The 14,811-nt window shown below is 44.4% G+C and overlaps 1 pseudogene and 1 gene segment (V, D, J or C); both read right to left on the bottom strand.

Moving 5' to 3' along the window:
• Nucleotides 1-5,386, bottom strand: part of LOC138080173 (uncharacterized) — a 76,362-nt pseudogene extending 70,976 nt beyond the window's left edge.
• The window catches only part of LOC138080030 (T cell receptor beta constant 1-like), a 182,497-nt gene that overhangs the window by 90,277 nt on the left and 77,409 nt on the right, over nt 1-14,811 (bottom strand).

Here is a 14,811-nt window from a genome sequence, read left to right as displayed (position 1 = left end):
ATGAATAGTGGTATTTTAAATTTATGATTTTCCATTTGTCCACTTAGTTATACAAAATTATAACATAATTTGATGATTAGATTGCAAATTCACATCACTTTGTAGTTCTTTAGTATTATCTTGAGTATTCTTTCCTCTTTTTTCCACTTAAATTTTGACTGCTTTTGTCAAATTTCTTGAAATTCCTTTTGTGACTTTGTTTGCTATAGAGAATACATAGATGATAGTGCTGAAATTGGAATACTTTTAGTACTGGTTTAACTCATTCATGATCATGGCATGTAACTTCAGTTATTTCAGATTTTAAAATGCCTTCCTCTAAAATTTAATAAATTTCTTGAATTGTTTATCTTTGTATACATCTAGGTGTATTATCTTTTGTATTTTCTGTTACTAAATGATCTCTCTTTAAAAATCTATTGCTAGCATATGGGAATAAACTGACCTTATGTGAATTTTCATTAACTTATTAAATGTTATTATAAATAATGCAATGCTTCTTTAGATTCCTTTGGGCCTTCTAAACTTGTCATCTGTCTGTAATCACTCTTTCCCCCTTCTTTTTTCATTTTCATGCCTTTTTCTTATTTTACCAGGCTGGAAATTCAACGCAACGTGAAACAGAAATAGTGATGACCTTCATTGACTTACTTATCAATTACGTATGACCAGAACAACTACAGGAACTGTATACTGTGATACATGCTCTGGGGATTAGGAAGTGTAAAATTAGGTCCTGCTATTTTCAAGACCTATCGCCATCCCAGGATAGCTGCAAATCATTCTCCCAAATGTTACCGGGTTCATTTTGCCCTGAGTACAAGGAGCCAAACTGCTGAGACTCTGATGTTTGCAGCAAAGTAAGGGCTTCTTCTCAAGCCAGCCAAGCAAGAGCGTCCCCCACCCCCCTACCCCCTTGGGCTGACTCTGTGACCCATGAACTGTAGCCCTCCAGGCTCTTCTGTCCATGGGATTCTCCCGGCAAGAATACTAGAGTGGGTTGTCGTTTCCTTCTCCAGGGGATCTTCCCGACACAGGGATCGAATCCATGTCAACTGCATTGGCCTGTGGGTTCTTTACCACTGAGCCACCAGAGAAAACAAGCCCTCAGATCCGCCTCCGCAAAGGCAAGGGGCACAGGGTACTTACAGGGTCATGAAAGAAGCATGACCTGATGGTCTGAGATATGGGCTTCCCTGGTGGCTCAGTGGTAAAGAAATCCGCCCTGCCAATGCAAGGGATGCAGGTTCAATCCCTGGGTTGGGATGATCCCCTGCAGAAGGAAATGGCAACCCACTGCAGTATTCTTGCCCGGAGAATCCCATGAGCAGAGGAGCCTGGCAGGCTACATGCATGGGGTCGCAAAGTGTGGGACATGAGTTAGCTACTGAGCACGAGCACATGGGGAGCCTGGGGCGCTTGGGAAGCTTGGGGGAGGGTGACTGGAAAAACGTGCATGTGTTGTCCTTCTCTGCTGGGGTAACTGAGCTATAGCCTCTGCCCGTTCACCACAGAAGTGCTCAGCAAAACCTGAGAATGGAGTCTTGGATCCTCTGAGGTCAAAAGGTCCCCAGGCAGACACTTGTACCACCCCAGGAGGAGTGTTGCTGGTTCTAACCAGTCTCAACCAGTTCAGCTCAAACTAGACACAGCTGACTCTGGGCTTTGCTAAACTACCGGCAGTTTCCTGGAAAATAACTCAGGCAAACATCTTATTCGGGATACATGCCACTTGGAAGCCAAGAAAGTCTTAAAACGACCTTGATTAGTGAAGGCAGGTGCAATGGATTTCATTAACCCTTACTCATGGTTTCACAACCGCTACCTAAAAGATCTCACCTGAGTTTCCAGAAGTATCAGACAACTTCCCAAATGAAGGAAGGTTGGTGCTGCTCTCTACGCGCTGAAGTGTTTTACAGGAAGACCCACATCACCCCCTAGTGGTCAAGTGAAAGTCTCTCAGTCGTGTCCGACTCTGCGCCAGTCCACGAGATGCTTCAAGCCAGAGTACTGGAATGGGTGGCCTTTCCCTTCTCCAGGGGATCTTCCCAACCAAGGGACCGAACCCAGGCCTCCCGGGTCGCAGGCAGATTCTTTACCAGCTGAGCCACTAGGGAAGCCCAAGAATACTGGAGTGGGTAGCCTATCCCTTCTCCAGTGGATCGTCCTGATCCAGGAGTTGAACCGGAGTTCCCTGCACTGCAGGAGGATTCTTTGCCAAAGGGAAGCCCTGGTAACTCTGACTGACTGCTTGACTAGACGGTCAGAGGGGCACACTTCTCACAGGCCCTCTGGTCTCAGTCGGTCTTCACCTCCTGTGGGGCGAGTGGGGAGTTTCTCTACGCTGCACAGTGGCAGCCAGACACCCCGAGAATCATCAGGATGGGAACCTGCAGCCATCCGTGTGGTGACCTGCGGGAGTACTGCAGAGATTTATCACTAGTACTTAGTCACACAGTCACTAATCCAGTACTGATTGGTGTTATTGATCAGTTAATTAAATTTAATCTCTTAGGGCCACATTCAAGGTGAGTGGGCGCCTCTGAACTCTGTCCTCAGTTCTTCGATCTTTTCTTTGTATATTCTGTCATCAAGGGATCAAGAAGGCACTTTCATTCTTCCAATTATGGAAATTGCCCCCAATTTTTACCTTCACCCAGGTCCATTTTTTGAGCCTCTGGCTCCTATGTACCACTGCTTTCTGCATACTTCTTGTGAGATTTCTGTCTCAGAGGCATCCCCAGTGTCAAGAAAATCATGATCTTCTCCCCACTTGGTCCTCCTGATTCATCTGACTTGCAGTCAAAACCTTTCTCTCCATCTGTTGCCTCTTGCGATGAATCAGTTACCCAGGCCTCTGATTTTATTTCCTAGTTATGCTTTAAAACTCTCATTTCCCTGTATTTCTAGCATTGCCACCATCATCGTCCTAGCTTCAATATCCCTCCGGTAGTTTGTTTTATTGTCTCTCCTTTTTGATCTCACATGCGGGTTGTTGTTGTTTAGTCGCTAAGTCGTGTCCAAGACTCTTTCGTGACCCCATGGACTGCAGCACACCAGGCTTCCCTGTCTATCACTATCTCGCTGAGTTTGCTTAAACCTGGGTCCAGAGTCGCTGGTGCCATCCACCCATCTCATCTTCTGTTGCTCCCTTCTCCTCTTGGTCTCACTCTTTCCCAGCATAAGGGTCTTTCCAACGAGTCAGCTCTTCACCCCAGGTGGTCAAAATATCGGAACTTCAGCTTCAGCATCAGTCCTTCCAGTGAATATTCAGGACTGATTTCCTTTAGGATGGACTGGTTGGATCTTCTTGCAGCCCAAGGGACTCTCAAGAGTCTTCTTCAGCACCACAATTTGAAAGACTCGCTCTAATAGTCTTTATTTCTAGGCTTTTTATATTTTGCTGATCAAATGGATATCAATTTCCATATAATTGCATCTTTCTCCATGTTTCTTGATCACCAGGAAATCAATGTTTATTGATTACAGATGTTTCTTCTCCAAAGTGTATGTTAATATCTTCTGCTTATTTTTACTGGGCTATACAAGATTTACAGTCAATGTGTGATTTTTCTTTTTCCTAGAAAAGGATTTTTCTGGGGGTTTAAACTCAGTGCTTCACTTACTATCTTGTGGCTTCCGACAGAACTTTCTAGTTTTGCAGACAAGCCTCGTTGTCTGAAGTCTTTCTTATTTATCCTCTCTGTCTTCTCCTCCCCTGATCCCTTTGTGAAGGTTCTGTGCATGCTCTGTACTTGGGGATAGAGGGTTGCCCCGTCCAGTCATGCTCTGTTCTTTCATCAACCTCAATACTGTATAAAGCACATCCCTGAATTCTTTCATGAGTGAACATCTCTACTTGGCTGCCTAATGATTCCATTTGTCTTGAGAGTCTAGGATGGTGACAAGACAGTGCTGAATTTTCCTGGAGGGAAAAACTCCAGTGTTTATTATAAAAGTGTTAGTCACTTAGTCATGTCTGACTCTTTGTGATCCCATGGATCCCTGCCAGGCTTCTCTGTCCATGGATTTTTCCAGGCAAGATACTGGATTGGGTTGCCATTCCCTTCTCCAGGGGAACTTCTCAACCCAGGAATCGATCAAATTCCCATCTCCTACATTGCAGATGGATTCCTTACTGTCTGAGCCACCAGGGAAGCCCATTATAGAAGTATTCATTGCCTTATAGAAGCATTTGGGAATCTACCTATAGGATTATGTGTCAATTTATCTAAGAACTATGATTAGCATATGGGAGAATCAGAAAAAAAAAAAATCCAGATTTTATAATTTTCAGCCCAGGGAACTTTCCAGGTTGGTTGGCCATTTATAGGCCTAGCTGCATCCCCATATGGCTAGTTCTCAAACACCATACCTTCTCCCCACTCTGTACTCAGATATTTTCTCTCTCTTTCTCTCTCTACACACACACAGCCACAGATGACTCAGTCGGAGAGGCTGTGGCTTTTCTCTCTCCACACCTCCTTCCACGGGGCCCCATGGTTCAGTGGGGTGGGGAAGGGGGCTGCTACCAAGATTCTTGTCTGGGTCTCTGATCTCTGCCCAGCGCTGTGTCTCTAGCACCGCAGAAGTAGAGGCTGCTGTCTGCAGGATCCACACTCGTCACCATCAGAGATGAAAATGTTAGGTTTGGCTGACTGATGGGAAGCTTGTCCTTGTTATAACCTTGTTCGTATGTGGCATTAGTGCCCGCATTAGAAGTTGCCATCAGCACGAGGCCGCGTTTCGGGAACTGACGGTACCAGAACACAGTTGTGGCTTGAAAGTCTACTGCACGGCACTCGATGGTCACAGAGGCTCCAATCTTGCTGACAGCCCTGCGGGGCTGCTGAGAGACGACAGCGCCAAGCCCAGAGCCTGCTGAGACAGAGGTCAAGGAGATGAGAGCCCAGCAGGACAGGAAGACATGACCACAGGCAGAAAACCACAGCCTTGCTCACTCGCTCTCCTTTCTCCCGGCTCCAAGGGAATCTTGTTTGTTTTGTGAAATCATCCTGTCCGAATTCTTAGGCTTATCATCCCCCGTCTCTCCTGACTGGGGACTCTTCACCTTACCCTTTACACCTCCAAATAGGACGGAATGTCCCCTCTCATTTTGTTCAGTGTAAAAAAATCCACAATCTTAAGGAACTCCCTGGTGGTCCAGTGGTTAGGATTCAGTGTCCTCACTGCCAGGGACCAGGTTCAATGCCTGGTGGGGGAACTAAGATCCCACAAACCAAGCAGCCAGAAAAACTTCAAAAATTATAAAAGTCCACAATCCCTGACTATCACTTCACTCATGCCAACACACACACACACTCGACCAAGCTACTTAGCTAATAAGGCTCGTACTCGGGCCCAGAAGCAGCAGAAGCACCAGCATCTTCAGGAGCTGGCCTCACACCACACCTCTCAGAAGAAAGATATGACCTTGCCCTTTCTTTCTGCAACCCTAGAAGGAGGGCTGACTGTCTGCATAATTTTAAGGATGCTCTAATCTGCCCCCTGGTGGTCATCATTGCCACTGACGCAGGATGCACCCCTCTTTCAATCAGGTGAAAGTCGCTCAGTCAGTCAGTCAAGTCAGTCAGTCAGTTCAGTCGCTCAGTCGTGTCCGACTCCTTGCGACCCCATGAATCGCAGCACGGCAGGCCTCCCTGTACATCACCAACTCCCGGAGTTCACTCAAACTCACGTCCATTGAGTCAGTGATGCCATCCAGCCATCTCATCCTCTGTTGTCCCCTTCTCCTCCTGCCCCCAATCCCTCCCAGCATCAGTCTTTTCCAATGAGACAACTGTTCGCATGAGGCTGTCAAAGTACTGGAGTTTCTGCTTTAGCATCATTCCTTCAAAAGACTATCTCCTTGCAGTCCAAGGGACTCTCAAGAGTCTTCTCCAACACCACAGTTCAAAAGCATCAATTCTTTGGTGCTCAGCCGTCTTCACAGTCCAACTCTCACATCCATACATGACCACAGGAAAAACCATAGCCTCAACTAGATGGACCTTTGTTGGCAAAGTAATGTCTCTGCTTTTGAATATACTATCTATGTTGGTCATAACTTTCCTTCCAAGGAGTAAGCGTCTTTTAATTTCATGGCTGCAATCACCAGCTGCAGTGATTTTGGAGCCCCCAAAATAAAGTCTGATATTGTTTCCACTATTTTCCCATCTATTTCCCATGAAGTGATGGGACAGGATGCCATGATCTTCGTTTTCTGAATGTTGAGCTTTAAGCCAACTCTTTCACTCTCCTCTTTCACTTTCATCAAGAGGCTTTTTAGTTCCTCTTCACTTTCTGCCATAAGGGTGGTGTCATCTGCATATCTGAGGTTATTGATATTTCTCCCAGCAATCTTGATTCCAGGTTGTGCTTCTTCCAGTCCAGCGTTTCTCATGATGTACTCTGCATAGAAGTTAAATAAGCAGGGTGACAATATACAGACTTGATGTACTCCTTTTCCTATTTGGAACCAGTCTGTTGTTCCATGCCCAGTTCTAACTATTGCTTCCTGACCTGCATATAGGTTTTTCAAGAGGCAGGTCAGGTGGTCTGTTATTCCCATCTCTTTGAGAATTTTCCACAGTTTATTGTGATCCACACAGTCAAAGGCTTTGGCATAGTCAATAAAGCAGAAGTAGATGTTTCTCTGGAACTCTCTTGCTTTTTCCATGATCCAGTGGATGTTGGCAATTTGATCTCTGGTTCCTCTGCCTTTTCTAAAACCAGCTTGAACATCTGGAAGTTCACGGTTCACATATTGCTGAAGCCTGGCCTGGAGAATTTTGAGCATTGCTTTACTAGCATGTGAGATGAGTGCAATTGTGTGATAGTTTGAGCATTCTTTGGCATTGCCTTTCTTTGGGATTGGAATGAAAACTGACCTTTTCCAGTCCTGTGACCACTGCTGAGTTTTCCAAATTTGCTGGCATATTGAGCGCAGCACTTTCACAGCATCATCTTTCAGGATTTGAAATAGCTCAACTGGAATTCCGTCACCTCCACTAGCTTTGTTCGTAGTGATGCTTTCTAAGGCCCACTTGACTTCACATTCCAGGATGTCTGTCTCTAGGTGAGTGATCACACCATCGTGATTATCTGGGTCTTGCAGATCTTTTTTATATAGTTCTTCTGTGTATTCTTGCCACCTCTTCTTAATATCTTCTGCTTCTGTTAGGTCCATACCATTCTGTCCTTTATTGAGCCCACCTTTGAATGAAATATTCCCTTGGTATCTCTAATTTTCTTGAAGAGATCTCTAGTCTTTCCCATCTATTGGAAGCGACTCTGAGCCTTGCTCTCCTCCAGGACTCTCAGTCTCTCAGGGCCCTGGGGCCTGCTCAGATCTGACCCATGGTTCGGAACCAAGGGACACTCACCTCACTTCTCGACTCCTGTCAGAATGGGTACTCCCTGGGGCTAGGGTGGTGCAAGCTATTCCCATCCTTCTGCCATGACCCCATTCAGAAGTGTCAAATGCAACTTCTGGGCAAGACAGGGATTTTCAGAGCTCTAAACTCCTGTCCACCCAGAGGTCAGGGGCAGCGGCCGAGAGGAGCAACCCCACGTCCAAGGAGCGGTGGCTGTGCGGGTGCAGAAGGGTCAACAGGAAAGTCGTTCAGTCATGTCCAGTTCTTTGTGACCCCATGAACTGTAGCCCGTCAGTCCATAGGATTCTCCAGGCAAGAATACTGGAGTAGATAGCCATGCCCTTCCCCAGGGGATCTTCCCAACCCAAGGAGTGAACCTGGGTCTCCTGTATTGCAGGCAGATTCTTTACTGTCTGAGGCATCAGGGAAGCCCTTTTCCATAAAAGAACCATTCAAACATTCCTGGAAGGAACCTCAGAGATGTTCTAACCCAACTCTCAGTTTTATAGGACAGAAACTGAGGCCTAGATCACTGAAGTGATACTAGTTTCTTAGCCTTATGTAAGGAAATGGCTATATTTGTGTAGTAAATGACATTGTTAATTCTTTACTTTTGTAATGTATCCTCAAAGTAATCAAGAGAACTCATGCTTATTAATCACTAGAACTATAGGTGAACATAAGGACTACTAGGCTGGAAGCTCAATGCTTCTTCACAGTGAAAAAGACACTTCCTCATCTTCTCGATGAAGTATTCATTTCATGAGTATCTTATGCCCGTCCCCTCATATGATGGACTGAATACTAAACATATCTATGTATTATATAAACACACATCTCTTTATTATACTCTGAATGTGGTAGAAGTGATGCTATGAGTTTTGAATCTGGGTCACAAGTAACCTTATAGATCCCTCCAGGGTCTCTTGAATGCTCACTCTAGGGGAAGCCAGCCACTCGATAATCATTTTCACTACCCTGAGGCCACCATTCTGCAAGGAAACCCACCTAGCCACATTGAGGGGCTGAGGGTAGAAAGACAGACATGCTAGGCTGGTCCACAGCCGTCCCGGGCACCCCGGGGCAGGGATCAGCCTTGTGTGAAAAGACGCTGTCTTGGATGTGCAGGCGACTGGAGCCTCAGGTGTCTTCCGCCTCGGGGACTATCTGACCGTGACCGCATGAGCGGCCCCAGATGGGGACTGCCCAGCCAGGCCCACTCAGCCCCCAGAACAATGAGAGATAATATGTGTTTAAGTCACTACATTTTAAGGTGGTTGTTGTTACTCTTGTTTTTCTAAGCTTTTAAAGTGAGATATAAAATCCACATATAATAGAGTACACAAATCTTGAGTGTACAGCATAGTGAAATTTCACAAATGCGTACATCTATATAACTACGACCCAGATCAAGATACAGAACATTTTCATAACCCAGAAGCCTCCCTCATGCTTCTCTACAAATAAATTAAAAATACCCTCAGAATGTAGCCGCTACCTTAACTTTGTACAGTCTGTGCTCTGGCTTCTTTTTCAAGAAGAGATCCATACATTTATGAGATCCATCCATGATTTCACAAATAACATGTGCTTTTCTGCTAGATTTTATTCCATTACTAAGGGTAGCTATTTGTTCACCGTATTGCTGATGGTCATTTGGGTGTTTTCCAGTTTGAGGTCACCATGCATAGAGCTGCCGTGACAGTAGGCTTTTCTCACATATCCCTTTCTATTTCCTCAGAATTCTGGACTATTTAGGTTTTTATACAATTAAACTGGTTTTCTGACTTGTCTAATTTACTCATTAGTTTTTCTAGTATATTTTTAAATTCAGAAACTATGTGTATGGTGTCCAAGAAATATTATTTGATTGTATTTTTCTAGAAATTGTTCTTCCAAGGTAATTGATGCAATGGCTTCTTAACACTAAGAAAACATCGAGTGATACTTTAACTTTTTTGACTTTCATGCAGTCACTTTCTTACAACTTGGCCGTGGGAATGGGGCATTATGAAATTTCACAAAGAGTTCTTTTTCGTACTAGGACCACCCTGAAATAATAAAGAGTTTGATAGTTTTACAGTGGATGTTTTAAAATCAAGTGAAGCTCATCTGCTTTTTTTGTCATAAATTCTTTCACTGGAAGGGAGGAAACCTGTATCCTTTCAGTAATTGTTTTAAGTCATATCTAGCTCTTTGCAACCCCATGGACTGTAGCCCACCAGGCTCTTCTGTCCATGGGATTGTCCAGGCAAGAATACTGGAGTGGGTTGCTATTTCCTTCGTTAGGGGATCTTCCTGACCCAGGGATTGAACCCACATCTTTTGCATTTCTTGCGTTGGCAGGCAGATTCTTTACTGCTGTGCCACCTGGGAAGCCCCCTAATGTAGATAGGTGTGATTTTTAAGAATCAACCTGTGGATGCTGAATTGTGATTGTGTCATTCCACAACTTGTGTTGCTGCAGCAGCTGCTTTGGGTGCCTGGTTCAGGAGGAAGAAGCCGACCGCCCAGGGTACTGAACACAGAAAAGCCCCGCCACCTGGTGGGGAGGCAGAGATAGCAGCACAGAGATACAGAGCCGTCTGGTTCTTTTGTGCTGATGTCACAGTAAGAGGAAAGAATGGCTTCTTTTCATGAGAAGCGCTGTAGCCTTTAGCTATGTCTTCTTCCTGAACATCCTTTACAACTGGCGAGAAGAAGATCCGCCTCAGTCCTAGACCTGGGTCCTGAGTCGTAATCAAAGTCCTGTTCACATTCCAGGGTCACAGCTCCACCTTCCTTTTTGAGCAGGTATTTAGGGGTCTGAGTGACCTCCCCAGCCACGGCGCCTATGGAGTTATGAAGGGAGTGGCTCAGGAAACATGGCCCAAGAGGGCAGCCAATGCTGCTGCCATGAGGGAAAGGCTTAGCTCTGGAGCTCAGCGTCTTTAGGGTGGGAATCTGCTCTTCGAACCCGGGACTCACCTGCTCCAAAGAGACAAAGGGCCACGCAGCAGATCACCTGGTTGCCCATAGTGGGAAGGGGGTCACCTCGTGGTCCCCAGCACAGACCGATGAGGAAAGAAACTTAGCTATGGGGCTCCCCCTGGTTGAATGTGTGGAATCTATCAGAAGGCCAGAAAGGAGAGTTGGGCAGGATCCTGTAGATATTCAAGAGGGGCTGCCTAATCTGGCAGATGAGGCGACTGAGGACAGAGATCTGAATCACTTGCACCTCCCTTGTGCCTCCCTCCCCCAAACTCTGCATTTTGTCTGGCCCTAGTGGGCGGCACCCCACATTTCCAGGCCAGAGCCTCACTGTGATTGGCCCACCTTTCTCCCTGCAGTAATGAAGGTTTGATCACAATGGGAGCAGAGTAGATGCTCTGGTCATACAAGAATGCAGAGTTTATTTTTTTTAACTTTTTATTTTGCAATAGAGTATAGCTGATTAACCATGTTTTGATGTTTTCAAAGGTACTCAGCCATACATATACTTGTATCCATTCTCCCCCAAACTCCCCTCCCATCCAGGCTGCCACATAGCCCTGAGCAGAGTTGCCTGTGTTGTACAGCAGGTCCTTGTTGGTTCATCTGCTTTTTGATTTTCTGCGATTGTTTCATCAAAGAAAATGATAACAAAATGGTGTTCTCTAAGTGTCCAACATTTTTCATGTGATGAGAATTAAAAAAAAGTAAGGTTCACTGAGATGAAAATCTGAGGTGATGTGTTTCTAATGAATAATATTTCAGGATCAGACCCATCTCTTAAATTCCAGACCAATTTATCCAACTCTTCCCACCATCTCTGGGATGTACCATAGACATTTGAAGAATTTCTAATCCTGGCATCCATACCTTCCTGCTCAAGCCCTAGGCAGGGAACATTCCAGAAAGAATAAGAGGCAGCATAGGTTGGTATAAAGAGCACAACCCTTTTGGCCAAACAAACCTGTGTTTTCTCTCTCTGTTTCTCCACAGCCCACCTCCCCCCCCACTTTTTTTTTTGAGTTCAAGAAAGAAAAAATGAACTCCTGAAACTATTTTCCTATGTTGAAAATGAAGAAAATAGTGCCTTTGCTTGTCTTGGTGATTAAATAAAATCCTATATTTAAAGCATGCGGTAGAGAACTCGAAATAGAGTATGAAGTGAAGAGAAGCATCAGGCAATGCATATTTACCATGACAAATGATGTTGTTCTAAATTATGTTCCTATTTTGGGGGTAACAGAGTCTTCATCCCTGAGCCTCAGTTGGCATGTTCTGGCCCTCTCCTGTCTCCCTCTTCATCCCTTGGAAGGCTTTGTAGCCAATTTCACTTATCAGACATGCTGGCTTCCCCAGCCCACGGCTGTTTCTGGGATGGTCCTGGAGAATGTTTGTGCAGTGAAAGGTCATGACTGCGTTGATATGGATTAGGAACTGGCATAGAAACACACTAGAGAGTCTTCCAGCTCCACCAACTGTATCTTCAAGACACCCGGTCCCTCTTTGGGTAATTCAGCAGGAAAGCGTTCCATTGGCATTCCTGACTCATCTATGATTTTTTGCTTCCTCAAGGTAAATCATGAATTTCAGATCTTCCTCCAGGAGCTGCTGATAGTAAACTTAACTGTGTCCTTTCACTGGGCTGCATCTCAGTGTTACCTCCTGTTCTTCGCCCCTGACAAGGTGTCTTGTGTTCCTGGAGATGCCAACATTCATGGGACCTCAGAGCAGAAGGGACTGCATGAGACAGAGATTTAATAGAAGGGGACGTGAGTGCCTTCCTATGAAGCAAGGCAAGGGATCTCAGAAATGTTTGAAGTCTCCTGCATTCATTTAAAAGTTCACAGGAATTTTGCTTTTTACTCCAAAATGCAATTATTTGCATTGGTATGAATGTCAATACCTTTTAGAACATCTCTGGGCAACATGGAGGTCCAGGGCATGTTCAAGACACAGCTGTTGACCCACAGATAAAGTCCAGTGATGCTGATCCATTAGCTCAAAACTCACTGCCGCCAGGAGCCAGATGACCCCTCAGCTGAGTAGGCTGGTGCCCGCGGCAGGGTTGGGCATGAAGGGGAGCCTGCAGGCAGGACCAGGAAGTGTATTTACTGCATCTGCTCGGGGAGCTAGAGCTCAAAGCTGGCTTCTATGAGGCGGTCTTCCTGTGAGATCATCGTTTCCAGTGCATCCTATTGTCTCCAAAATTATTCTTTTACCTCAGTTAAATGGAACTGGGGTACAAGATTAGTCTTTTTTTCCCCCTGAATTATGCACACAAGCTGGTTTAGAATATTTCAGTATGGACATAGTGCTGAGAGATGAGTAGCTTCATTATCAGTCCTAAGCTTCTGAAACAGTTAGTGCCACTTCTGCACCCTTTCTATTTTTAATTCCTTTATTTTCTTTCATTGGCTTGTATCATCTTTCCATTTTCCATTACGGAGTACAGGTAGTGACCACATGTGATATTTAGGTACATTTGTTGAGAGGCAGGGAAGTGGAGACCAGAATTTCTGCCAAAATCGATAGAGACAGAAAATGATTTGATTCAGTTTGTTTCCTCCACCTCAGCTGAGCAAGGCATCAAGCATCTTGAGGGAACCTTAGTTAATGGCTCATCATCCATTTTCTTCTCTGTTATTATCCTACTTGATTTTTTTGATGTAAGTAATACAAAGAATAGTCACTAGAAAAACCATAAACTCTCCCTCTCAAACCTTTTGTCTCATTTCTGTTTATGTGTATTATTCTTTTTAATCACGAATGGGATACCTGTCTGTAAGGGATCTTCCTTCCATTCCTTTGTCCTTCTTTCCTACCCTGTGACAGTAGCTAATTATATGAAAGAAGATGCAAAGAAGGAATTAGACACCATCCCTCCCTTTTAGAATGTACGGGCTCCCTGGAGGAGATGTAACTTGTATATCTAGGATGCTTCAGGCCTCGAATAATAAATAAGATCATAGTAACTTTCAGTGTCCAAATAACCATGGCTCAAGACTTTCTTTTATAATAGCAGGATCCTAAGGCCTTCTTCAAAGGGTCTCTCTTATTGTGGGAGGTATTCATAGGCTTACCCAATTATATGCTTCAGTCAGAACTTAGCTGCCATCACCGCTTAGAATCCGCTCAGTCATTTCTCCTGAAAACACTCCAAATTGTTCACTAATGCTATTGACAAAAATGTCCATCCCTGAACACACACGTCTAGCCTGAAGGGACTCTTTCAGGATGCTGTCAGATCCAGGAATCCTCAGGCTGCTAGGGCAGTAGGGAAATGAGTTATTGCTTCACTTTTTTGACTATTACAGATAATGCTGCCTGAACACACACGTGAAGGTTTCTGGTGTGGACACATGCTTTCAATGGAAATTGCTAGGTTATATGGTAATTCCACTTTAACTTTCAAAGAACTGCCCATACATTTCACACAGTGGCTGTACCGTTTTCCATTCCACCAGCAATGCACGAGGCTCCAGTTCCTCCCCAGCTGCCCCCGAATTTTTGTTCTCTGTCATTTTCATTACAGCCAAGTGGATGTGAGACGGCATCTTACTGGGATTTTCATTTCATTTCTTTAATGATTAAGGATGCTGACTATCTGCCACATTTATTGGCCACTTACATATCTTCTTTGGAGATGTGTATTTAGATCTTTTGCTCACTTTAAAGTTGGATTATTTGTCCTTTTTTATTGTTGAGTTGTAAGCTTTTCAAAATATATATATATATAAGCTTTTAAAATATTTATATATATCATAGATATATGATTAATAAATGTTTTCTCATTTTGGAGGTTATCTTTACCTTTCTTGAGAGCGCTTTTTGAAGCACAAACTTTTTTTTTTTTTCCATTCAAAGAATTCCAGCCTACCTAGGTTTTCTTAGCTGCCTGTGCTTTTGGTGTGATAGTTAAATCATTGCCTAGTCCATCATCATGAAGATGTACACCTTTGTTTTCTTCTAAGCATAATCGCAGATCTTATACTTAGCTCTCTGATACATTTGAGTGAATTTTTGTATATGGTATGAGGAAGGGATAAAACTGTATTCTTTTGTACGTGGATATCCAGTTTTCCTAGCACCGTTCATTAGAAAGAATATTGTTTCCTAGTTTAATGACCTTTGCACTCGTATCTGGAGAAGGCAATGGTAACCCACTCCAGTACTCTTGCCTGGAATATGCCATGGACTGAGGTGCCTGGTAGGCTACAGTCTCTGGGGTCGCACAGAGTCAGACACAACTGAGCAACTTTATTTTCACTTTTCACTTTCATGAAGTGGAGAAGGAAATGGCAACCCACTCCAGTGTTCTTGCTTGGAGAATCCCAGGGAGGAGCCTGGTGGGCTGGCGTCTATGGGGTTGCACAGAGTTGGACATGACTGACGCGACTTAGCAGCAGCAGCACTCTTATCTAAAGTCAATGCCAAATAAATATATTGATTTATTTGGGATGACTCT

This window comes from Capricornis sumatraensis, chromosome 5 (genome assembly GCF_032405125.1).
Source record: "Capricornis sumatraensis isolate serow.1 chromosome 5, serow.2, whole genome shotgun sequence".
NCBI lineage: Eukaryota > Metazoa > Chordata > Mammalia > Artiodactyla > Bovidae > Capricornis > Capricornis sumatraensis.
This window is presented reverse-complemented; position numbering and strand designations above follow the sequence as displayed.